The sequence below is a fragment of the Phyllostomus hastatus genome, unplaced genomic scaffold (assembly GCF_019186645.2).
Source record: "Phyllostomus hastatus isolate PE091 unplaced genomic scaffold, TTU_PhHast_1.1 phas_contig_1, whole genome shotgun sequence".
Taxonomy (NCBI): Eukaryota; Metazoa; Chordata; class Mammalia; order Chiroptera; family Phyllostomidae; genus Phyllostomus; species Phyllostomus hastatus.
This window is the reverse complement of record NW_025333498.1, coordinates 29,685,804-29,713,714: the sequence shown is the minus strand read 5'-3', so window position 1 is coordinate 29,713,714 and position 27,911 is coordinate 29,685,804. Positions and strand designations below refer to the sequence as shown.

The following is a 27,911-nucleotide window of genomic DNA, read 5'->3' as shown; positions in this document are numbered from 1 at the left end:
GTTAAAATGCATTCTTCATTAATTATAAAGTCCTCATGCCCTCAACCTCTGAGGTTTTATAATTTACATGATTCCAAAAAGCTTGCATGATGATCCCCAAGGTCACAGCATCTTAGGAGGAGGGATAAAGATGATGACAGCACCTGTAATTTTTTAAGCACATACTAAACACTATAATGGGAATGGAGGTTAGGAGTGGAGGGGGTGTCTGTAATAGGTAACTGCACTGAAAACGATGCAGTAATTCACGAAACCAACAAACGGCTTGACTTCATGGTCAAGATCTATAAACCATATGTCCCAGGGGTATCACTCTGTTACAATATAGGCTACTGTTAAAAAAGACATCTTCTTGAAACCTTGTACAAAAATTTAAAATTTTACAAAGTTAAAAATATCATACATTTTTATTATTTTTATTTAATCTTTGTTATGATTTAGCATACATTTTGTTTGTTATAATTTAGCATACATTTTTTAAATAAGGAGCACAGACAACAGAGTCTAAAGACCTAGATTTTAACTCAAACCCATCACCTAATATATCAATGACCTTAGACAGTGTTATCTCAGTTTCTCCACAAATATAAAATGGGACAATACTTCCCTTACGGCACTATGCTGTAAGATCAAAGTATGTAAAAGCACCCAGTACAACTCATGAATATAATATCCACTGGAACACTCTGAAAATTTAAGTACTCCCCAAAATTTGTTCTTTGAGATGAACAATTTTATTATTTTTAAATGTTATTACTTTTTAGATGTTACTCTGTAGTTCATAATACATAAACTAAAAAATGCCAAGATTCTTTTAAGTATATAGAGAATGCTCTCAAATCTCATCATAAAGCACCTCTTTCACTGGATAAATCCAACTCATCCTTCAGCCTCAATTTAGACAGTATCTCCACTGGAAAGCCTTCTCAAAATCTCTACTTGCATATCTAAGAGACACCTGAAAACTACCTCAGCCCCCAATTTTTATCCCAAACCCTACTTCATCTGAAAGCCTTCCCTATCTCACAGGTGACTGCAACATCATCCTTCCAGTTGCTCAGTCAAAAATGAGGGAGTCATCTTGTCTTCTCTCTTTCTAATATCCCACATCCAATCCATCAGGGAGTTTTTGGTTATACCTTAAAAACATCCAGAATTTCACTGCTACCACTCTTATCCAACCTACTACCCACAATCACTTAGCTAACTCTAGCTTACTCCTTCCCAGTGGTCAAAGCCTCATTATGATCTACAGTTGATCCTTGAACAACATGGGTTTCAACTGCAAGGTCCACTTACATTTGGATTTTTTTCAATAAATACATACAGTATTGTAAGTGTATTTTCTTCTCCTTATGATTTTCTTAATATTTCCTTTTCTCTAGCTTAGATTATTGTAAGAATACAGTATATAATATATGGAATACATCAAGTATTTGTTAATCAACTGTTTATATGATCAATAAGGCTTCTGGTAAATAGGTTATTAGCAGTTAAGTTTTGAGTTAAAGTTATACATGGATTTTTGATTTCACAGTGTTTGGTGCCCCGAGCCCCTACTTTGTTCAAGGGTCAACTGTATTCTCAACATAGCAACTGGAATGATACTTTGAAAATACAAGCCAAATTACTAAAAGCCCAGCAATGGCTCCTCTAAGTCTCTCCCACCCACTAACTCAGCCAATACCCACCCCCCTTCTCCCGAACTCTGCTCCAAACACACTTGGCCTCTGTTCATTACTCCGAACACACCAGGTATGCTTCTTGCCTCAAGCCCTCTGCTTTGAAGGCTCTTCCCAAAGATACACACATAGCTAACTTCCTTGTTCGTGGCTCAAATACTACTTTTTCTTTTAAGTCCAGACTCTCCAACCTATCACCAACACAGCCTTCTTTTCCTGTTCTACTTTTTCTTTCCTCCATAACACTTGTCACCTTCTAACATGCTATATATTGAATACTTTACTTATTATGCTTATTGTTTATCTCCACCCCCACTATGATCCACAAGACCAGAGACCTTTGCCAGTTTCTTTACTGATATAACCCACATACCTAGAGCAGCACTCAAAAAAATGCAAATTAAATACATATATAAAATAATACACTGGATACTTCTCTGTGTCTCCATCCTGTGCTCACCCCTGTTGTATCAGGTAACACACTGTACTGTGAGAGCCTGTTAATTTTCTGCTGCTTCCACTAAAGTGTGAGTTTCTTGAAACAATGAATTTTAATTTGCTTTCCAGCAACTAGTCATTCCTTATAGTGCCCGACACTTAGTAATCACACCATAATATTTGATAAATTAATGAAAAAAATAAAACCATGGAAGTCAAAGGTGTAAGCACCTTTATTATCTCCAAAATATAAACACAATGCTTAAGGCATGACATTGAAGACTGAGTTCCTGATTCTAGATTTTGTTAGAACTGGTCTGGCTCTGGCACTGACTAGCTAAAAGACATTAATAAAATTATTTAAATTCTCTACAACTATTTACTTTTCAGTAAAAATGGGTGTAATGATGTTACCTACACCTCAGGTGATTATCAGGAATATAAAGATAGTAAAAAGTGTGCCCTTGGCCAGCTTGGCTCAGTTGGTTGAGCATCATCCCACAAAACAAAAGGTTGCCAGTTCGATTCCCAGCCAATGCAGGCAACCCACTGATGTTTCTCTCCCTCTTTTTCTCCTTCCCTTCTATAAAAACCTAATTAACTAATTAAAAATAGTAAAGAGTTCAGAATATGTCACTTCATACTGCTCTGGCATATTGACTATTTTTAGTTAAAGGTACTCAAAAAAAGTGAATACAAGAAAAACACTCTGACCTTCCCCCTTTTGTCTTATAAGCAAGAAATGAAATTCTTATATGAAAGCTATACCAGAGTAAAAGTAACGTTCTTATCACCAAGGACAAAAGGTTGAAACCAAGAGAGTTCTACACAAAGAGACCTTGTTAAAATAATTCCTATCTTCCTTTAGGCTCCCCACATAGCTGAGTCACTTTTCCACAACTGCTTCTCTTTGTTCTACCTACCAGTAATATAAAACAAGCAGGTTTTGCCATTTCTTTGGGTCTTCATTCCTTATACAGACTCCTGGTATCACATAAAACTTGTATTAATATAAACTTGTATGCTTTTCTTTGGTTGATTCATCTTATATCAATTTAATTCTCAGGCCCAGCCAAAAGGAACTCTGAGAGGGTAAAGGTAAAAGTTTGTCCCTCCTACAATAGAATTAGCCAAGTGGTTTGCACATATTAAGTATTAAATAGATGATATCATTTGTTATTACGAATTAGAACAGGAACTACTATAAGTCCTACTTCAGTAACTTGACTAAACTAGAACATTCACTAATAAATCTTGAAAATCTCCATAGAATGTGCCAGTAATTTTTATTAAAAATTACTGAGTTACCTAAAATAATTTTGATAATAAGCATTTGGGGGGAAAAAAAAGGGTACCTTAACTCTCAAGAAAAGTAACATTCTATTTATATTATCCCAAAATATTTTAAACTCTTTCTGGATGTTCAGTTCTACACCATTTTCAGTAACTGCCTTCAATGTTTAATAATTTCATAATGTCTCCTTTAATATAACCAGGATACCTAATACTAGAGTTTAAAAATTATATACCTTACTATTTATTTAGGCGAACTATAGTTAAAGGCTATAATAGATATACACATTCTTCCTTCTACTCTGAATAATCTCCTTTCCAGGACTAAGACTTTTGAGAATAAGTTAAATAACGTAAATGTATTTGTGACTCTACGAAATCACCTCCAAGCTTTCTATCCCTCATTTCAGTCATGTAGCCAACAATATGTCTAGCCCTTTGGTAATGAGATATTAAGAACTGAGCATGACTAACAGTTCTGTTCAAAGTAAAAGGCCAGTTCCATCATACTTACTTTAAACTTTACTTTCTATTATTTTCTAAGTAATTTTTCTGTTATTTCCCTATCTACTGTGACTTCTAAATGTTTTCCTAGTCTATCTTCAGAGTCAGCTCTCCATTTTATAAAATACTTGTGAAAACTCATTTTCTATATAGTTTGTACTATCGTAAAGAAGTAAACAAACATACATATTTTACTTAGCACTCATATGAACAGCAGGCCAGGAAACTTAGATAAACAGTTTAAATGACTGTCCTACAACCACAGATGGAGTGACTGCAAGCGTGAGGATTAACATTAAAAAGCTCATTATTCCCTGAGTACTTAATGCTGGTTTCACATCATGAGGATCGCTGAACTAATTTAAGAACAATAGTTTAATAAATAAAACAATTATAAAAAATTATGGCAATATATGTAAATGTATTTATGAAATTTATTAAATAAAACACGATTACTTCATCCAAATATTCCCTGAATAAACAAATCTGATTGACTACTTAAGTTATTTTTAAGATTTTGCTTACAGTGCCAAGAAAGTAAAAGGTTAATATAATTTATCATTTCACTGTCTTTCTGAAAAGCTACTTGCTTTAACCAAAATCTACAATAAGTACATGAGAATGAGATAGTTGAGTTTGATACCAAACAAATACTTTCTTTTTTCATTAAAAAAAAAAAATCCTCCAAACTTAAAATAGTAGTTTCTACTCTAATTGTAAACTTCAACTTCAGGATATATTTATAAGAGATATATCTGAGAAAAGACAATGATAAAAAGTAAAGAAAACACCAAATACTATTATTGCATTTACAGGAGAAAAAGACATACAGTGTAACATTAAGAGCTTACTGTAGAGAGTGGGTTTAATCAGGAAGTAGCCATTATCCCTTCGATTCAGAGCAGTGACAGCACTCCAAAACAACAAGCCGTGAAATTTTTCAGTTAAAAGGCATGAAAGAATACCTAATATTGTGTCCTAGCTGTGCTGACCCCAAAGGTCACCATATGTCTTTTATCAAAAGCTCTCGTGAAAACATAATCCAAGTAAGCATTTACAATGCTGTATTTGTTGAAACACCTAAAATCTACCTAACACAACCTCTCTCTCTGTTACTCACAAAACATGGCTGTCTTATTCAGAGATTAGCAATTATTGTAATGAGATACTGTCGGAGAGGGTCAAATAGTACTTCCTGCAGTTTACACATCTTGATTTCCTGGCAAACAAACTGAAAGGCAGGTGGAGCACTTAGATCACCAGTAAACGTGAATGCTCACGTGACAAAACTAAAGCAGGTAAGGTGGACGTCTTAAGAAATCATTCTTAATTTTATTAACGTCAAAATAAACAAAGAGTTCTGTCTTCCTTCCTTTTTTTCAAAGGATTGTTATTCGTGACAGGCATAGGCACCCAGTTTATAAGGAACGCATGAAGAACAAGTCTGTTTAAACAGGTTTTAAAAATTACTTCTGGCAACTAAATTGTAAAAACAAGGCAATGCTAATAAGGTTAAAAGAAAACTAAAACAACTGCTTAAAAACCAATATAAAACCTGATAAATATAAGGGAAAACCTGATAAATATAAGGAAAAGTCTTTAAACTACTTCAGGAAAGTAGCTAAGTTTCTGGGTTAAAAATCAAAATTAAATTTTTAGTCAAAGCATAAACCTATTCTTATTAGGACAAACTCCTGCAAAATATGACCACTTTATATTTTAAGTGGCAGCCTTTGAAAAAAAATTCGATTATATGAATCAAAAAGGTTACATAACTTAAAGCTATTCTTGTCACCATTTTAAATTCCTATTTCAAGAAGAAAATATCTACCAGTGAGCATTTAGAAAAATATAGCCCTAGCTGGTGTAGTTCAGTGAATTGAGTCCCAGCCTGTCAATGAAAGGGTTTTAGGTTTGATGTCCAGTCAGGGCACATGCCTGGGCGGTAGGTCAGTCCCCAGTAAGGGGCATGTGAGAGGCAACCACACATTGATGTTTCTTTCCATCTCTTTCTTACTCCCTTCCCCTCTATAAAATTATATATATGTAAAATTAAATAGATACATTTCGCTTAAAAACTAAGTTTTCTTGTCCTTAGTTTTGTTCCCCAAACTGCTGTTTTTTCACTCTTTAAAATTTCTAGTATAGTTGAATGAGGACCGACTTAAATTAATTAAGGGTATAAAACAAATACACACTATATCAAAAGGATAAACTAAAATTCACTACTTCAAAAATATTTAGATTTTTTAATCTACAAAATTGCATTTATCTTAAATATTCTATATATATTAATGCCATTCACCTATGTCCTATTATGAACATACCTGCTTTGACTGTATTGCAAAGAGTTCTTAAAAACTCTTTATGACAGTATAACCATATCAAGGCATTATTATTATACTACTTTAATCAGATTTATATTTACTCTTTTGCAAAATGAAATTCTAATATGCTTAAAAAACAAAACAAAATGATGATAAAATCAGTAACTAAAACAATACCCAAGTAGATAAATGACAAAACTACAGAATCTCAGAACAGGTCTCATTATAAACTTAGTATGTGTCATTTGAAAGGAGTATTTTTCAATACTGATCAACATTAATGCAAGTCACTAATCACAACCTGTACAATGACACATGAAATAGCAAATTTTCAGAAAACTATGACTAAGGAGTTACTTCAAGTTGGATTTCTTGGTCAGATTAAATAATTCAAATGTGTACAGTTACCTGGAATGCTAAACATAGCCCTTTATTTCCTTTATAGAAAACTTAAGATATTAATTGCTACTAAATAGGTAGTTTTAACTATGTAATTCAAATACAAAAAAACCCCACAAAATTTTAAATTAGAATATTATTTCAAATATCCATGGCCATCTTGGTTTCCCATGATGTGTCAAATGTATGGAATAGAATAAAAATATAGAGGTAAAGAAAATAAATTTAAAATTTTGTTTCACTCAAGGTAGCTAGCTCATCAGCAAGTTTTAGTATTTACAGTTTTACAATTTAAAGAGCGGGGGGGGGGGGAACAGTGTCATATATATGATAACAAGAATCCCACTGAGCTGACATATAAGAAAAAGGCATCTTTCCCTCCTCTAGGATATATTTCAACACCCCATCAGTTGTCTCAACCAGGCATCCTTTTGTAGTGCACACTTGGCACAACAAACTATACGTTGGTAGCTCTGTAAAGGCAAAAACTTTTGGAAAGGATCCCCCTTTCCGAAAGTGAGACCCTTTGTGAGACCCTAGCAAGTCTAAGATCTCACAAAGGAGATTAAGAAATTCATGCAAAATGAAGAAGGAGGGACAGGAAGCTCTTCATTGCAATACATAAGCTCTATATGGTTATTTATATCCAATCTTATTCCAAAATAATTTTAGGATGACTTACAGAAATATGAGTAGTACAAAAGAATGCTTTCAAAAATATAAATTAATATAAATAAAGGGAAAGTAAGAGAAGGCAAGAAAGATGAAACACAAGATAAATATGGAACACAGAACATCTATAATAAAGCTTTGCACAATTATAAGATGTAGGTGGTGCAGCTCTGAGCTTTCTAGCAATCAAAGTGGGAAACAAGATCAAATTAGAAAATACTTTTGATATGATGTATTTTGTAAAATACATCAAGTATCAAAGCTCTTCCTAGTACTCAAAAATAGAGGGGAATTTCTTGTATACTTTTCAATAGTGCAACATTAGACAATACAATAATTTTCTCAATAGCATTTTATAAAAATGAAATAACAAATGTTACATGACAGTTTCTTTTAACATTTCCTCAGTGCAAGCCGGGGCCATAACATTATGTAAGGTTACCCATAAAATAAACCATTTTGCCAGGGAGACATATGCAATTTGTCTAATCAGGGTCTTTAAACAAAAATAACAATCTCTAGGATCTTATTAAATGCATAGTTTATTTTCATATTCCAAATTCATATTTCATTTTCTAAATGCAGGTTCTTCTGCTGGATGAGTAAGTAAAATGGGCATGTAAGTGATAACTGGCTCTAGGTTGGGTGACGGAGAGAGGACACTGCTGCGTAGGTCCAGACTAGAATGGGACCTCTCTTTTTAACTTAAAACAGCTCCTCTTTTACTTGTTGGTGACCTTCTATTATCCTGCTAAATTCAACAGCTTTTGAGCCCAATATATGATGATTTTTATTCCTCCTCAGCTTGGTATTTCTAACGAACTAGATAAATCTGACTTAGAGTTTCTAGATTCCTATATTCCCATTCAGTCTGCACCAATTTAGACTCATTTTAGAGCATGAATGTTTGCATGCTTTTACAGCATTTACTTCTTATGTTAATAAAGAAGGGGGAGGATGGTGATATTAATATAAAGGTAATTTCCCATCTCCTATTTTATTATACAAGAAAAATCAAAGTCCACAATGGTAGTATCTCAATATACCATGTATCTGGACTGAATACTACTAAAATTTAATAATGATAAAATTTTATTTTCATATGAGATAAATAGGTCATGGCAAACCATATCTTCTATTACAGCTGGGTTGGTCTCTTCTTTGTCTCCCAAAGATGCCAAGTATACATTATCCCACCTCCCAAATTATGTTTATGTTGTTTCTCATTACTTCCCCACCTCATTATCAGTTTAGATCTCATCACTTTCTGGATGTTCCTCTACTTTCACAGCTCACTATCTGGGCCCATAAAACCTCCTTCTCTACATGACTTAGCTCCATAGTACAACTTAATCATTTTAGGGATCTCCCCTACTAGATTTTAAAGTCCCTTGTTTTCTATTAACCACTGTGAAGAATAAAATGCAAAGACTTTAAGTACAAATTAACTCAATATGATGTGTTAGTAAACATACATTTTTATAACAGTTCATATTTTCCCAAAATGAGCAAGATATTTACTAGGATTGGATCAAGTAAGCAAGAAGGCCAATTTTTACCATACAGATCATTTCTCAATGGTTTATCATCAACCCACACTAAATAAAACCTTGGGCTTTTCCATTTTCAATTTTGTCAAAAGAACTTCAGTTGTGAGGATAACTTTTGAGAACACTACCAAAAACTAAAAAGACTTTGTAAATTACTTTCAGACCTCAAAATAATTAAAACTAAATGACAATTGTTTGATCCATAATTGAACTCATATAAATAACCCAAAGAATCATGTAGTCTCTTCTCTTAGTAAACAAATTCTTCTAAAGCATCCACTGAGAGTTATTTCTGAATTTCCTATTTTATGAAAATTAAAAACTATTTAAAGTAATCTTAACATATAGTTTTTGCTATTGCAAAAGGTAACAGTATTTGCATTTGTCATAATACACTTGCTCAACATTTTTCTTGCAATAAGAAAACCACTGCTGACATTTAAAAATACGTTAGAAAGCATATGCTTAAGAAGTTCATATTAACATGATCTGAAATGAATCAAGATTATATTTTGTTTATTTTAAAAGTTATAGGATAATTAAATGATAACATTGTTAACCACCTTATCATTACTTCAGAGAACAACAGTAGGAAACACATCTGTAATATAAATTGAAAAGCTTTTGGACTAATTTAACAACAAAAGAGAAAAATATAATGCAATTTTCTTTTTCTTCCTAAAAGACAAATTGAAAAGAGTAAACCAAAAAGAGCTACAAATACACATTTTTTCATTTATTTCAACATAATAGATACACATAGAGCCTGTGAGAAACAATATTCACTTTGCTGCAGAAGAACAGACATTGCATAACAATGAGATTTGCTAATGAAATCAACCATCAGCCTGGAATACATATGTATTAAACCAAGACCTCAGTGTCATTTTCTTTTTGCATCGTTTGTTCTTTCTTTCATTTTTTCTTGACCTTGTCAGTATTTTTGTCCCTTAGATTTTGGAACTTTGGTGAAACAAAATCAAGACTATAATGGTATAGTGGACTGCTTTTTATTCATAACATTTATTTTTAATGTAAATTCCAACTGTTGTCCTTCTATAAGCACTATTAATGTACCTTCAGGGGGAAAAAAAAATCAATGGATGCTACCAGAAGAAACAAAGGAAGTTTGTTTCTACACAAAATTTTTGGGTCAGGTCTGAAAAAAACTTAATATTTGATGTGAATTTCATATGAAAACTCTTACAGTAATGCTAGGGCTTACTTAATATATAATAAGAAAACAATATATTTTAATTATAATATAATTCCTCTAGCAATTTCTACTACTAATGAGTGAATAATATAGGGTGGATATAACTATCAACATGAAAATTATTCTGATATTTTTTATATAATAATCAAATCCCCCCCATGCTCTACTCTCCTGGTCTACAAAGTTAATTACCAGTTTCCATTTATCAAAAATAAGCAATTCTGAGAATTTTATTAAAGATTTCTGATTTAAATTTATGATTTAGTTATAATTTTCTATATAAGCCTAAAAGACTATGAAAGTAATATTATACATCTTAAAGTATTAATGCCCCTCAGAAATTATTTAAATTTTTTAGTATAAGCCATCTAACTAAATGTCTCCATGTCCTAGTGGTTATTTGCTTACACAAAATAGGCTTTGAATCATATGTGCTACAGATAAAATTAACAGCTTAACCTGCTGTGGTATATATTTGCTACTAATTCATGATAAAAAGAACAGCTTTTTAAACAAAGCAGTACTTATACCAACTGAAAGAGCATTAGCTAAACAAATTTGTTTCCTATTTTTATAATACCTTAATGTCTAACCTAAAACAATATCCTTCAAAATAACAAAATGTCAATCAGTAGTGTAATCAGTAGTTCCGTTAAAAAAGTAAACCCAACAGTTTTTCTTATTAAGCTTAAACTCTCTGAAGGTTGCCAGACAGTCTAACAGTTCTCAAGGGTAACTATTTTTAAAATCTTGAAGGATGATTTTAAGCAAAGAACCATATAATTGCAGACCAATCAATCATTAGTCTGCACACAAACTATTTCCTTAAGGGCCAGGTATTTCTATTAAAATGGCAAAATATAAACCAGACTGTAGAGAGACAATCTAAAAATTGTCTATGGCAATACCGAAAACCTACGTTTTCTAGGGTAAAAAATTTAATACTAAAATGTGGTGATAGGCTTTGGAAAGTCATCTAGCTCCCTGCTACTCAAAGTGTGGTCTACAACCAGCAACATTTAAATTGCTTGCCAGATATGAAGAATCTCAATCTCCTACCCAGATCAACTGAATCAGAATCTTATGCATATAAAACTTGAAGAAATCATGATCTAAAAAATTCTTCAGCCTACCTAACAATTTTTCTACCAATTCCAGTAACTTCTGACATTCTAACTCCTCAAAAATCCATATTAAAATGTAGAATATTCAGAGTATAAACGATTTATATTTTACACGTAAAGCCAATTACCTACCATTTGCTTAATTATTTGAAGTCATATTTTTTAGGACTACTGATTTTAACTTTGTGGTAATACAAGAAATAAAAGAGCAGGAAGAGTATCTTTTTGTAAGATTGACGAATATGTAAATAAATGGATAAAACTCAAAAGCATTTACACTCTCTTAACAATTATTTCAAATTATATTAGCAGAAGAGTCCTTTTTTTAAAAAATCATGTGAAAACACCCACTATATAAAAAAAAATAAGTGAAGGGCTGTTCTTTGGGGGAGGGCAAGCACCCAACAGTAGCCAAGTCATCTCAATGGAACCAATTTATATGATTCTTGTGAGTACAGGATGAAAAACTCTGACTTAAGAGTTACTTAAAAGTCTAAAAATAAACTGAACAACTGTTATATTAATCATAAATAAACCTTACTATTCATCAGAGCAAGTCCTAAAGGTCACTACAGAGAAACCCACTGTTTAAAATTTATCCTACAGTGTTTTAAAGAATACTAGATAAAATTCCATATATTAAGCATCTTTTTCTAATTCAAACTGATCTTTCCTCAAACAGATCTAATTGGTGAAGTGGATTTTATTAATGTTACATTTAATTAAATCATTATAATCAATAGTATGCTTACCATAAGCAAGACATTATATGAGTACAACAAGGGCAATAGAGATGAATTGACAAAGCACTCTACTTATCACCTTGGATGAAGAAGACAAATGCATGGAACATAAGTGCCGTGAAAGCAATATACAGTTGACCCCGGATCAAGGTTTTGAATTGTATGGGTCTACTTCTCACAAATTTTTTTCAATAAACCGTACTGTCAATGTATTTTCTCTTCCTTATAATTCTCTTAATAAGATTTTCTTTTCTCCAGCTTACTTTATTATAAGAATACACTATATAGTACACATAACATACAAAACATGTGTTTATCGACTATTTAGATTATCAGTAAGGTTTCCAGTTAACAGTAGGCAATTAATAGTTAAGTTTTGGCGGGGTTCAAAATTTATATATGAATTTTTGACTGAGCAAGGGTTGGTGCCCCTAACCTCTGCATTGTAATATGGGGTCAAAATTAACTGAGGATGTCAGAAAAGGCTTCACTGAAAAGTGACATCTTAGTGGGCCTTGAAAAGTGTGTAGGATTTTGAAAGTCAAAGATGGCTATGTGGAGGAACCAAGAAAAAAGGCAGCCCAAGTGGAGGAAAAACATGTGCTGAGGACCAGAGAGTCAAAAGCACTGGATGTATTCAGATAATAGCTTGAGGTAGCTTGCAAGCTCCCCAGGAATCAGTTGTTCTTTTTATAGTGCTAGCTATAAAACTATAAAACCTATAAAACTCAAGTGTTAATATATCTGCAAAGCATAATAAGATCATGAAATATCTACTGCTTGAATGAATTAATCAATAAATGAATGTAATTTAGTCTGGCCAACATATAGGGCATACGTAGAAAACAAGAGAAGACACGACTAAAATAAAGTTCAGGACCTTACTGAAGACAAGCTTGGATAGCATATTAAGGGGTTTAATTTAACATGGCAAACAATGGTAAACTACTTGCATTAGAAATACTGATCCACTAGTTTTAAACAAAATGGACTGGAGCAGAAAGAAACTTTCAATAAGGATCTTGCAATATTCGGTCTGTTGCAGTAGTTTAAGCAGGAGGTAAGGGTCCTGAACTAAGTTCTGAACTGGTAGACTCAGAGATATGGAGATAAATACAAATTTAACAGAGAAGATAATTCAAAAATGTTTTTACTTCTTGGCTAGTCAAAATAGTGCCAGAAATTTTAAAAAATTATTGTGATGTAAAATTTGTTGGGATTCATAGGAAGTTCTATACAGAGTGCAAAAATTAAGAAAATCCCAAAGACTGGCAAAAATGTACAACAAGAAATCTCCTATGCACTGGTGGTGTAAAGCAGCATAACCACTGTAAAAAGAAATTAAGCACTGTAGTAAAATCAAGGCTGTATGTAGTCTGTATTAGAGCAATTCCACTTTTAGGTATATAATCCAGTAAAATTTTTATACATATGCATAAGGTGTCATATACTAACATATAAATTACAGCACTATTTGTAAGTGAAATATGGGAAAATGAATAAATTAAAAGATTGTGATATGTTTATGTAATAAAACATAGATAACAGTATACAGCAGTTAAGATGAATAAACTAGAGCTACACATTGTTAACATGAATATCTTTAATATATAAACACAGTTACTTGAGGAAAGTAAAGATTTTGTTTATCTGTTTACCTCTAGTTATTTTGTTTTAGATAGGACAATCCTAAATAAACCAAGAAAGAAGATGTATATGTTTTATGATCAATATATTAACTTAGTCTCTGCAGTATACAGAAGAGAATAAAAATCAAAAGGCATGTCAGTTTTAATGAGGTATAACAGTCTCTTGTTTGCTTTTACCAGGACTTATTTTATAACTGGAAATTTGTACCTTTTGACCACCACCACTCATTTTGCCCAAGCCCCACCACCCACTTATGAAAACCACCAATCTGTTCTTTGATCTATGAGTTCAGTTTTGTTTTGTTTTAAGATTCCATATATGAGTGATATATTATGATGTGTGTCTTTCTCTGTCTGACTTATTTCACTTAGCAATGTCCTCATGGTCCATCTATGTTGTTGCAAATGGCAGGATTTCTTTTTTATGGCTGTATAACATTCCACTGTATGCAAATACACACATGCACACACACCACATTTCCTTTACCCATTCATCCATCAATGTACATAGGTTGTTCCATGTCTTGGGGATAGAACATGGAACATGGAAACAAGGGAAAGACAAAATTTTAAACTTTTTAATTTGAAATAACTATATACTTATAGAACGTTGAAAATAGTAGAGTGAGGTCCCATGTATTCATCACCCAGTTTCCACCAATGATTACACTTTACATAACTATAGTGCAATATAAAAACCAGGAAACTACAAAATGTATGTATAATTCTAAGTCATTTCATTACCTGTGCAAACTCATATAACCAACACAGCAACAAAGATGCTGAACGACTCCATTGCCACTCCTTTAGTCACACCAGCTCCTCTCCTCCACCATCCCTCACCCAGATAATCACTGATTTGTTGTCGATCTCTGTAACTTTATCTTTATAGAAATGGAATCATGGAGTGACATTTTGAGATTAGCTTTTTTTACTCAGCTTAAGGCCCTTGAGATCTCTCTGTTATATGGTTCAATAGTTGACACCTTTTATTGCTAAGTAGTACTGCATGGTGTGGACACATCATACTGTGTTTGGCCATTCACCTACTGTAAGACATGTTGATTGTTTCCAATTCAAATAAAGCCGTTGTACACAAACACATACAGTCATTTTGCTGGGATAAATGCCCAGGATTGTAATTGTTGGGTTATGTAATATGTGTATGTTTGTTTAAGAAACTGCTGAACTCTTTTCCAAAGTGGCTGTACCATTTTGCATTCCCACCAGCAATATATAAGAGTTCAATTTCTCCACATCCTTGTCAATATTTGATATTGTCAGTGTTGTTTAATTTAATTGTTCTGATAGTTCATTTTGGCATTTCTCTGACGGGTAGTGATGTTGAACATCTTTTTTTTAATGCTCAGCTTTAATGCTCATTGCATTTTTTTAATGCAATCATATGTAGATTGACATCTACATATCCTCTTTGGTGAAATGTTTCCTTGTGTCTTTTGCCCATATTTTAATTTGGCTGTTGGGATTTTTACTTTTGAGTTTTGAGAGGTTTTATATATTCTAGATATGAGTGAGTCCTTTGACAGATATGCAGTTTTCAAGTATTTTCTCCTAGTACATACCTTTTCAATGTCTTAACAGGGTCTTTTGCAAAGCAAAAGGTTTTAATTTTTATAAAGTTCAACTTACTGATTTTTCTCTTTTATGGATTGTGTTATTTGTGTTATGTATAAGAAATCTTCACCAAGGTAGGTCCCATAGATTTTTCCCTTATGTTTTCTTCTAAAAGTTTTACAATTTGAAGTTTTACATTTAAATATATAATCTAAACAGATTTTGGACTGGAAAGGGGGTAAACTGCTAGATCTGTTTATCATAAGGCTTGAACTACTTAGTAGAGCTAATTTCATCATTTATTTAGCGTCTGCAGAGAGTATGAAGTACTTAAGATGGATACTAGCTATAGGATATAGACAGTACAGGAAACACAATCACATATTTTTGTTTCATTTTTTAAGTGCTTTGACAGAATTATACATCAGTGTACCTGACTAGCCACGAAGAGCTTCAGTGTTCCTGGAGAAAATTATGACTGTTCTAAACCTTCAGGAATGGAGAAATTAAGCTACTCACAGGGGGATGGCTGTGTCAGGAAGTAATAATAATAGTAAACAAAGGCAAAAGGACTATTTACCCACTGTCTGCTTTAAGGAAGTTTAAATGGTTTTAACATTAGAAAGCACTAAGGGTGGATGATTTAGGCAAAATTTTAGATGCAGGCAGGAGACAGAGTGTAGAAGATTTCATTTGCCCTGTAAATGAGATTAAATTTTATTTGTAGTGATGGGAAGCTAGTAAAGGATTTATAAGCAGGACAATCACCTAGTTAGGTTTATGGTATCAATTAAATCATCACTAAGAGGATGATGAATTTAGACTAGCGGCAGAGTTCCAGTTAAGAGGCTACATAATGACAGGTGAGTCATGACTCAAACCTACATAAAAATTTAGGCATTATGAATCAAGAGCAAGAAGTGGATTTGAGAAATACTTAGGAAGAAAATTGTAGTCTTCAGTGAAAAAGCAGGCAGGGAGAGGTACTGGCTTAAGGAGAGCAGAGAAATTATGAAACAGCAATTTTGGAAAATCCTTTACAGTATTAACTTATAGTTAACCTTTAGGACTGCATAACAGCATTTACCATAAGATGCTTATTAAAGAAGGATCAAATATGTGGGAGGTTCACAAAACACATCAGCACATTAAAAGATGCACAGTAACCACTGTTAAACCAAACCAAATCTATTTAACACTAACCCAATGTTTTGCAAACTTATTTGACCATGGACCCTTTTTTCCATACAATACTCATACTGTACAATCAATGCTCTACAGAAACTACTTTGGGGCCTTCTGGTGTAGCAACAGCATGGGCTTTGGTTAAGCTTCGAACATAAGCTTTTTTCAATCTCCTCTTAAAAATAAAAAGACAAATCTGAAATGTAGGTGTATGTGAAATTTTTGTGGTGTCCCCTGTTACTCACTCTCCTTTATCACTCACGCCACTCCAGCCTTCCTTAGTGTCTTGGAACATACCAAGCACAATCTCCCTCAGTGCCTTGGCATTTGCTATATTTTTTATATACTCCTCATCCAGACATATGCATGACTTGCTCCCTCACTTCCTTAAGAACTCTGTTAAACTGTCATGTTATGAAAGAGGCCTTCACTGACCATTATATAACAAATACTAACTCCACAACCCTGGCACTCATAATCCTTAATTTGTTTTATCTTTCTTCACAGTGTTGATTACTATCCAGCATACTGAGTATTAATTTATTAACTATTCTTTCATTCACAGAGTGTATATCCCATGAGTCTAGAGTCTGTTTTCTTAACTGCCTATCCTCAGTGCTTGCATGGACAAGGCACTCAATAATTAGTTGTTAAATAATTTAGTAACCATCATTTAACCTTTCATCTGAGTGTATTTACTTCATATTAAAGTAGATAATAAGTGAATATTGCTAGCTACATAGCAACATATCCATAGATAGCTATAGTATTGTCCTTTATGATATTGTGGTTAATATTTTCCTTGCCCACATTCTGTCCTACAAGTCTGACCAGTTTTATCCTTAAAAAACAAACACACAAACAAAAAAAAAACCCTTACTTCAGGATTTCAGAAGCTTTCAGCTTCTAACCTTTCCATTTTTTCTCCTAAACCAAAACAACTGTAAAATTGTTTTGTAATTTTATCTTAAGAAAATGCACAAACATCATTTTGTATAATTGTTATTAAATACCTCTTTAACTGTTCTTCTTTAGACACTGATGTTTGAAAGGCTATATAACCTGAAGCACTAAATGCAATAACCTTGACTGTCTAGAGCAAAGGGTTGTTTTCTTCCATGATATATAGTGCTTCCTTTCTATAACTTTAGCAATTGTCAAATGCTTTAGTAGGTTTTAGGTGTATAATCCTTCCCCTTTTAACTTTAGCCATGACTTACTACTTTTCATTGTAAGTCAGCTGTCCAAGTGAACATACTCCACATGATAATATAGAGAATATAATATATTCCTCCAAAAAATTGTAAAAAGTTCTCACTGACATATGCAACAATTTTTCAAAACAGCCCAGTATAAAAGCTACAAACCTTTAAATATTTTAATATAAAATGCAGTATTTCTAAAAGAAAGAGCTTTTTAAAATACTCAAATAGGTCAACACAAGATATATATTTGAATGGTCCTGATTTAAACAAAATGTCATTTAAATATATTCTTATTAAGAAATCAGGACATAGCTCATGCATATATATCTTTGCAACCCAGGTATAAACATTCCATTTAACAAATTTTTTTATATAGCAGTGTAGTGATGACAGAATAAAATGAAAAACTTGAATTATTTTCAATAAAAATGTGTACAGTTGAACAGTAAATAAAAGTCTCTCAAATTATGTACTATCAATATGCAGCTGTCACGAATGAGTAGGTATATTCTGTGATATTTTAAGTTTTATTCAAAGAGAGTAGTTTTTTTTACCTTCATAACTAAAGATATTTTATATATATAACAAGTAATAATCTAAGAGTCATCTAATGTTCTTCATGAACTATTTTAGTGACTTTGGTTAAATCTGTCTCTGAGAGTTGGTCTCTTCAACTGTAAAATGAATGGGTTTGTCTAGAAATTTTAACATACTTTCTAGCTTTAATAATATGTGATTCTAAGAAAATATTTTTAAGGTAAACTCCATCGTTTTTACTCTTAGAAACTGAGAAATATTTCTGATACCAAAAAATTCATGTTCCCTTAAAAGCTTACTGGCACTTCTTTGGAAACTAGATAATAAAACATATTTGTTTCTCTATAATGAAACACCTCAGTTTGTTCCGAGATACCAGTACTGTTTATCTACTTTAGGTGAATAAAAGCTCAATTTATTAGAGCATAAGAGAGTCCTGAATACTAGAAGGTCACAGCCTGTGTGCTGAGCTGCTAGCAAAACATCTATGATGCTCCAAAGCTGCCATTTTTCTTCCTTGACAAAGACTCCATCTGCCACTGAGCCATTTACAGCCTCCAAGTCAGAATATCAATGATTCCCAACCATTCTGTAAGCCTGCTTTCACCTTGACATCACCTCTGCAATACATCTGAAGCAGATGATACATATGTCCCCAACTATACGCATGAAGCCTGTGCTTTATTTCACCTGATAGGTATTTAAGCTGCCCTCTAATGTGCCATTTTTATTCATGCTGAGTTGCAAAAGAATTTTAAAGTGTATATATTTGCTATAATTCTTGTTGCTTTACTTACATGCTTTAAATCAGATACATTTGTAAAACTTTAAAACCTGAAAGAATGCACTAGGTAGTTTTCTTTCTTTTCTTTTTTTTTTTTTAGATTTTTATTTATTTATTTTCAGAGAGGGAAGGGAGGGAGAGAGAGAGAGAGAGAAACATCAATGTGCGGTTGCTGGGGGTTATGGCCTGCAACCCAGGAATGTACCCTGACTGGGAATCGAACCTGCGACACTTTGGTTCGCAGCCCGCGCTCAATCCACTGAGCTACACCAGCCAGGGGGTAGTTTTCAATAATGACTTGGTGACTAAGACAACAAAACTATATCATACTTCCATTTAATACAATCGGCTACAAACTTACTGCATATAAAACATTTTATTTCCTTAAAAATTGAACACAGTAAAGCAATGAAGAAATGTTGATAAAAGTTCTAGTTTTGTACTTGAATCAGTGTTCTTAACATTTTAAACAAGTGAGACTCATTTAGCCAGCAATAAAACCCAAAGTATTTTCAATTTTATTCTATTTCCCACTATTTGTTTAGTAAAGAAATAGATGCAAACTACCAAGAACTATTAAAACCTCCTCTTCAATCATTTTAAAATAAAATCAGTATAATCTTTGGCCATTAATATTTATAAAAATAGAAATAATACCTTATCTAAAATAGTTCTACTTTTATCTCAAAGTAATCCTCTACAAAATAAAGAATTAAAGCCTATTAGATGCTAAACATTAAGGGGAATATAAACAAGTTTAAAACAAGATCCTTGGCCTCTTTTAGAGGAAATAAATGCACTCATGAAAAAGACCTAAAAAGACAAGGCACTATTTAGTGAGAGGAAGTATGTTACACAAGAAGGAATTCTGGATTACAGGTTAGGAGATGTAAGTCTAATTATATCTCTGCTCTGAACCTTCCAAGTTCTCATGTTAGTCATTTAACTCGAGTAAAACTGTAAAGTGAAACCTAAAGTCTCTTCCTGCTCTAGCACTCTATGATAATAGGATATCATGAACCCAGATGTGAAATGGTTCCAGACAGCAAACTGCCCCTATTTTTTTTTTTTCTAGTGGTACTTCCTTTAGTGGCCAGTACTGAGAAGAAAATGAGATTTGAGTCGACTTTTGAAGGATGTACAGCATTTGAACATATATTCAAAGTAGTAAAAGAAACTTCAAAAAAAGGGAATAGTGTAAACAAAGGTGTGGATAAAGAAATCATGACTTCAGATAAGTCAATATGGCAATGTTATCCACAATGAAAAAGAAAAAGAGGCAAGAAACTGAAGGCAGAGAAATGAGTAAGTAAGCTAGTGTAGTGATCTACAAATGATCTAAATAGGGTGGTGGTGGGAATGAAAGAAAACAAAGGATATACAAGGCACTGAAGCTAGATCACAGGCCCTTTGAAATTTTTATTATCTAGAGCCAAGGAACAAGAGCAATCCCAAATGATACCATGTTCATAGGTTCACAGTTTTATGTAGAAAATAATGATATTATTAACAGAAATAGGCCTGAAATGTGATACTCTTCCTAAAACAACAGTAAAAATAGAATGCATTAAAAAGAAATAAAGTCACCTAATTTTCAGAAAAGAGCACTGAACACTGGGTTAGGAATCCTACGCTGATGCTGCAGCCTCTGCCACAAACTGGCTGTGTAACACGGTGCTAGTCACTATGAGGTTTGGTTTTCTAAAATGAGTACCAGACTTAATGTGACTGTACATTTCTTCTTTTTTATACATAACACAGCATCTTAATTTCCGAGCAAAGTTGTAGATACAGGTAATATTTTGAAATAGATTTAATCCTGACTGGTTGAAGAGTTAACATATTTTTGCATAAGTGAAAAGTTGAGAAAAAAATAACTTCAACCCAAATAATAAGAATGATTATATTCAGTTAACAGATACAAACCAAAACACAACTAACAAAAAACTAAACGCAAAAGCAGCAATTTCAGAATGAATCCTAATTTTCTGATACTGTAGTTGTCACTAGCTAATTCATTAAACACCTTTTACTAAGAACTAGGGGAAAACCAAAAGAGGATACAGTTGCCATATTGAAGCATATAATTTTTATTTGTAAGATAAGATGAATCAGTAGCCCTAACCAGGTAGCTCAGTTGGTTAGAGCACCATTCCAATATGTCAAAGTTGTGAGTTCAACCTCCAGTTAGGGTATATATTAAAATCTCTCTCTCTCTCTCTCTCTCTCTCTCTCTCTCTCCCCTCTTCCCCCCCTCTAAAATCAATTTAAAAAAGATGAATGTATGTGAAACAATAAAAAAATTTCTTTTTGATGTAGACTAATCCACATACCAAGGACATCATTACTTAACATCATTTCAAAGGAGAGATGAATCCAAACACATAATGTAAAAAACATAATGAATGTGAACTTGATTAAAGGAGAAAATATTTGTAGAGTGTTTCTTTTAACCAGTGAGACTATAATCAAATTAAAATTTTGTTTATGTTTCACAGTCATTTTTGTGCATAATTACTCATGATTTCAAAAGAAAAAACACCCTCATTTTTATTCTGATGTCATGATGCAAATTATATGGAGAATTTATAAAGTGTGTTTCTGGAAGAACGTGTCAAACAAATAAAAATATCTCTCTAAACATTAAATTAGAATTTAAATCATACTCTTTAATAACTTATTTTCCAAAAATTATTCTGAAATTAAGTAATAACTAATTTTTCAGTATATTAATTATATTTAATAAACATATAAAAAGGAAAGCTAACTTCTAGTAACTTACCTTATTTCTTCCATTCAGTATGCTTATAATAAATAATTAAAACAGCATATTAAGGCTTATTAGTCTTAATTTCTTAGTACTTACACTGAAAAAATTAATTATACTGAAAGATATAATTAAACTGTCAGGTGCTGCACATACTACAGTATGGTAAATTTTTGTTCTTTGAAAAAAATACCTTTATGCACTCATGATTTTGATTTCTAAGATGACTTATTAAAATACACCTTTATTTTATTTGAAGAGTAAGATGACTCATAATAAACTTTATTTTGCCTAATAAGTCCAATATTCTGTATGTAAAAATGATCACTTTATAGTACTTCAAATAAGACAAAGAAAATGGATTAGAAATAATTCGTGTTATCTATGAAATGCAAGTACAAACTCAGATAAGAATGAGCCCAGCTCGCTATAAAATACGAATATTCTTTCTCTCTTTGTAGATGTTTCCTGCATGAGTTTTCTCTTCAGTCACTGTACACAGGACTAGGAAGCTATAAACTTATGCAGGCTATTCTCTTTTCATTATTACCATTTAACTAAACTAAAATCAATTCTTTTTTCACCTTTCCAAGTAAAATCCACATGAAGAAATGATCTGAAGTTACTGGAATTGTCTGGCGGAATTTTTAGCCAGTGCTGTCCATATCTGTGCAGCAAAAGTATAAATGAGTTATTGCTGTGATAGTTATTTGATCATTGTTTTGGTTCCGAAGTCCTCATATACTAACCTGTCTTTAAATGGTGCTTTAGAAAGAACAATTAATAGAAAGAACTGATTCACAGTATGGGTAAAATTGTATATAGACAGACTTGCTGGACACATGAGCAAGCAACTACACATACACATTAAAAACCTACTGAATCCAACAAATACTTATTGGAAACAAGACTGAGGGTATAAGTTCCAACATTCTGAACAGACACCTGAATAAGACAGTTCTCTCCACAAAGACCTTACAAGTGAGTACTATAAATTGAAATTTCTCAAGGAGTTTCATAAAATGCTTCAAAGTATTTGTATTATTAAAGGAGACAATAACATGTTTAAATACCTATTTTAAATAATAAATAAAATGACATTTCTCAGAAGCACAAAGAATAGTCCAAGAACCTTAAATACACATTATGTGTGGTGGTGAGTAACAACTGGATGACAGTGTCCACGAAATAACACCTGTATCCCACAGTGGAGCACAGACATAGGTGCCATGATGGCGTTGCTTTTTTTACATTTCTTAATCTGTTACAGAATAAAAGCATGAGATGAACTGATAGGGAAAATGAAACCAAACGACATAAAAGCATGAGGTGAGCTGATAGGGAAACAAAAGCAAATGTGGACATAAAAATGATAATTCACCAAATTCAGCCTAAGATCTTCACCAGATCCTTCAGTTGTGTTCATCTGATCAAAGTTTCTATATAGCACATCAAGAACTCTTTATTATTTTGAAAACCAAAGTAAAGAAGAGGAATTGTAATGACCATTCTTTTTATATGAAACCCCAAACTGGATTCAATTATCTCTTTTCTGAATTAAAATTAAAATTATAAAACTAAACCAGTATATTTACTGATAGTGTAAGAACAACACACACACACACACACACACACACACACACACACACACACGATCAGCTGTTTCTCTACTCTAAGAGTGAACAACCCAGAACGTAAATTAGCAGTTCCATTTACAATAATACTGAAAAAGAAAAATACAGTTGGAGGACTTACACTTCCCAATTTCAAAACACAACAATAAAAAAAAATGTGGCACTGGCATCAGGGCAAAGAGACCAGTGTCACTGAGTTGAGTATACAGAAGTTAAACCCAGCCCTGGCTGGTGTAACTCAGTGGATTGAGCGCAGGCTGCAAACCAGTGTCACAGGTTTGATTCCCAGTCAGGGTACATGCCTGGGTTGCAGGCAATGACCCCCAGCAACCACACATTGATGTTTCTCTATCTCCCTCTTTCTCCCTCCCTTACCTCTCTAAAAAATAAATAGATAAAATCTTTAAAAAAAAAAGAAGTTAAACCCATACATCCATGGCCAACTGATTTTTGACAAGGGTGCCAAGACTATTCAATTGAAGAAAAAAAGAGTCTTTTCAAAAAGTATGCTGAGAAGACAATATCTATATGCAAAGTAGTAAATAAAATTGGAATCTACCTCCTACCATATAAAAATTTTTTCAAAAAAGATTAATGACCTACATATGAATAAAACCATACAACTCTTAGAAGAAACACAGTGGTAAATCTTCATGAATTTGGATTTGGCAATTGATTCTTAGATATGAAACCAAAAGCACAAGCAACAAAGGAAAAGATAAATTGGATTTCAAACAATTAAAATTTGGGGAGCATTAAAGAACACCATCAAGAAAGGAATCTATGGCCCTGATTGGTGAGGCTCAATTGGTTGGGTGTCATCCCATGAAGCGAAAGGTTACTGGTTTGATTCCTGGTCAGGGAACAAGCCTAGGTTGCAGGTTTGGTCCCTGTCAGGCACACAGGAGAGGCAACTGATCAATGTTTCTCTCTCACATCAATCTTTCTCTCCCTCTATTTCTCCCTCCCTTCACCTCTCTCTTTTTTAAAAAAAGTTATCTACAGAATGGGAGAAAGCATTTGCAAATCATACATCTGATAAGGTCTAAGATCCAGAATATATAAAAATCTCTTCCAATACAACAATACAAAGACAACCCACATTTAAAAAATAGGCAAAGAATGTGAACAAATAATGCTCCAAAGAAGATATACTAATGGCCAACACTAATACAGCAGTAATATTAAAAAAAGAAAGAAATACTGGCAAAGACATGGAGAAACTGGAAAACTTGTACATTACTGAAGGGTAGGGCAGAATGGTTCACCTGTTGTAGAAAATGATCTGGTGTTGTATCTAATAGTTAAACATAAAAATAACACCTAATCCAGCAATTCCACTCCTAGATATATACCCAAAACCTGGGAAAAACATGCATTTATATGCATGTTCATAGCTGCACAATTCACGATGGTCAAAAAGTGGAAACAAACCAAATGTCCATCAAAGGATGAATGGATAAACAAATTGTGCCACATATGTAAAACAGAATACTATTCAGATATAAATTAGTATGAAATACTGACACAAGCTTCAAGGTAGAGGAACCTCCAAAACAAGGGAACAAAGCCAGTCACAAAAGGTCATACATGTATTATTCCATCTTTATTAAATCTTTAAGATAGGTAAATCTTAAGAGACAGAATGCAGATTGCTGATTCTGAATGGGAAGCTGGGAAGGAGAAATGGAGAGCAACTCATTAATGCATCTGAAGTTTCCTTTCGGGGTGGTGAAAATGTTTTGGAACTAGCTAGAGATAGTGGTTCCACAACATTGTGAATGTGCTACATTGTTCACTTCTAAATAGTTAATTTTATGTCATGAATTTCACTTCAATAAAAACAATTTTTACAAAATATTACTTAAATCTTAAGTTATTTTCTAATGGGAAAAGGGAAAAATTACTCTGGAGTAGGAACACTAAAAAATGCAAATTTTTTTTTTTGTACAAGGAATTTTTTTAAAGATTTTATTTATTTCTTAGAGAGGGAGGGAAGGGAGGGAGAAAGAGAGAGAGAGAGAGAGAGAGAGAGAGAGAAACATCAATGTGAGTTGCTGGGAGTCATGGCCTGCAACCCAGGCATGTACCCTGACTGGGAATCGAACCTGTGGCACTTTGGTTCACAGCCCGCGCTCAATCCACTGAGCTACGCCAGCCAGGGCTGGATTTTTTTTTTTTTAATTACTTACTAAAGATCTCAATTTTGCCCTGGGTGATGTAGCTCAGTAGATTAAGCACTGGACTGCAAGGCAGGGGGTCACTGGTTTGGTTTACAGTCAGGGCACGTGCCTGGGTTGTGGGCCAGGACCCCAGTGGGGGGTGCACAAGAAGCACACTGATGTTTCTCTCCCTCTCTTTCTCCCTCCCTTCCCCTCTCTCTTAAAATAAAATCTTTTAAAAAGTTGTTTTTTAATCTCATTTTTTCCTACCTCCTTGACTCCCCACCTTCCCTCTCCTCTTCCCTTTACTCTACTGGCCTCCCGTCCTTCCCCCATTTCTATATAATATATTTCTCCTATTATTTAGGTGTTATGCCTCTGGCAAGGTCCTGTAATCATCTCTCTCCTATTTTCTATTTCCTTTTATCTATTTTCCATGAGATGTCCTCAGTGTGATCTTATAATCCAATGTTGATGTCTCTGTCATTTCTAATACAGGATTTCCTCAAATGTCTGATGACCCATGCCCATTCATTCATATTAGAGAGTGGAACTTGTAAAACCTAATTAAAATTTTTGTGAACCTGTGTGGCACTTGTCAAGCATAAATTTTACTGTAGGCTGATCTAGCTAAGCCATTCAGTAGAGAACCTTGATGATGTTTCTACCTTTAATTCATTTTTGCATAAGCCAAGAGAGCAAAGCTTACTGGAGGATCACAATATTCAGTACACAATAAACTTTCACCCAGTCCACTTTTTCCTATGATTACCCTTGCCAACAAAGGTGTTTCATTTACCCAAGTCCAGAGATGCTCAGCTTTATACACTCCAGAAGATAAATAAACCTCCAGTTTTGTACTGGGCAATAGAGGCACCCAATTGTGTTAAGTAAAGAAGACCTAAAAAATACAAGAGTTAAATAGACTTTTTATGTTTAATGAATGTTCAGTAAACATTCTCTGTTTTCATACAGTCTATGTATTTAGAGCTTTACCTGCACCTGTAACTTTCCCCCTCCACTGCGGCTGCCCCTTCCCTACTGGAACTGATCAGTTTCATTAAAAGGTTATGTTTCTTTTTGGCTTTCCTTGTTGTCAGCTGATTATTCAGTTCTGTTAATATGCTAAATCAGTTACCATTCATCTGTCTGGTCTCCAGGTTTCAGCTTATTTCTTTGGTTATGCCTTTTTTAAAAAAATGTATTCTCTATCAAATCAGTGGTACTTTAGCAGTTAGATGAAGTTAAGTATATATATTCAAGCCAGCACCTTACCCAGAAACCTGTTTCCTTAGCCTTGCAGTTTTTTTCTACATTAAAAATGATCTACTATAAGAAGTTGCTGGTCTTGGGTAAATATTCAGGTATAATTAACTTTAAGATCAATTTTTATTATAAAAAGACAATTTTTTTAGTCCTTGCTATCCTTACTTGAAATTCTGCGGCTACAACTGCTAGTTTGCTATTTATACTCAGTCTATACAATACTGCACTGTGTTTTGATTCAATAATTAAATTAACTGCTAAGAAGGAAATACCCCCTTCTCCTTCAGTTCCATCAATACTCTCAGCACACTTAAACTACATTGTGCTGGCTTCATTTCTCTTCATGTCATACCCTAGCATGAGGGCACTCTGCATCTTTTTAGTAAGTCTGTACTTTCTCTTTAGGCGCCTGCCTACATTTCATACAGTTTAATTTTCTAGGAAACTTTCCTCTAATTCTTGACCAAAAGAGTTGCATAGCATGGCCAAGTTGTCCTCACATTAATTTCATTATCACTCTGGTATGTATTATTAGTGAGAGCAACCTGCTTAATACTATGGTAGAAACATTATATATCTATCTGAAAGTCTGAATAGTGGAAAGATCGAAGCTCCCAGTTGAGAACCAACAGAAGACACTAGCACCAGCTAATAGATCAATTTCCTTTTTATAATGACACCTCTCCTTCACAAAACTTCCAAAATTTGCATAAAGCCTTCCTTCAGAACCTTTTAAATGTTATCTTCTCTCCACCTCTTGTACAAGTACAAAAGTGGAGGGCAGTGGGTGAGAGAAAATAGAGGAGGAAAGGGCAGCAGTAACAATGAGCACCGCTATGCGATTTTACCCTCCGCTTAGAAGAGAAATTCGGCTTTTTCACATATACTGAGTCAGATACCATGTACGTATTTTGCTATATAGGTGGAAATCATAAACTGTTTATGAAGATTTTTTGCAACATAAGCACCTCTGTACAAACAGTGATACCTAGTCTCTACTATGTTTCAAAAGCGAGACAGAAAATCTTCCTAGAATATGCTATTATTGATGAGGCCTTCCTCATCCCTAGGGAACACATCCCTATATTCACAAAACGCTGTACAAAAGCCTCTCCTATGGCATCTACAATGTCTGTGCTGACTGTTTTTTGTGTCTGTTTCACTAGACTGTAAACTCTTAAAGAATAGGAACAGTATAT

The 27,911-nt window shown here is 33.4% G+C and overlaps 1 protein-coding gene across 3 annotated transcripts in view; it reads right to left on the bottom strand.

Annotated features, from left to right (window-relative positions):
• Nucleotides 1-27,911, bottom strand: part of BAZ2B (bromodomain adjacent to zinc finger domain 2B) — a 364,968-nt gene that overhangs the window by 172,556 nt on the left and 164,501 nt on the right. Inside the window, exon 1 of one of the 3 annotated variants that reach the window (XM_045822067.1) lies at nt 4,769-5,022. The exons of the other annotated variants lie outside the window; for them this stretch is intronic. The gene's annotated coding sequence lies outside the window, so the exon portion shown is untranslated. Of the gene's footprint in view, nt 1-4,768; nt 5,023-27,911 lie in introns of those variants that run through there. 3 annotated transcript variants of the gene reach the window in all.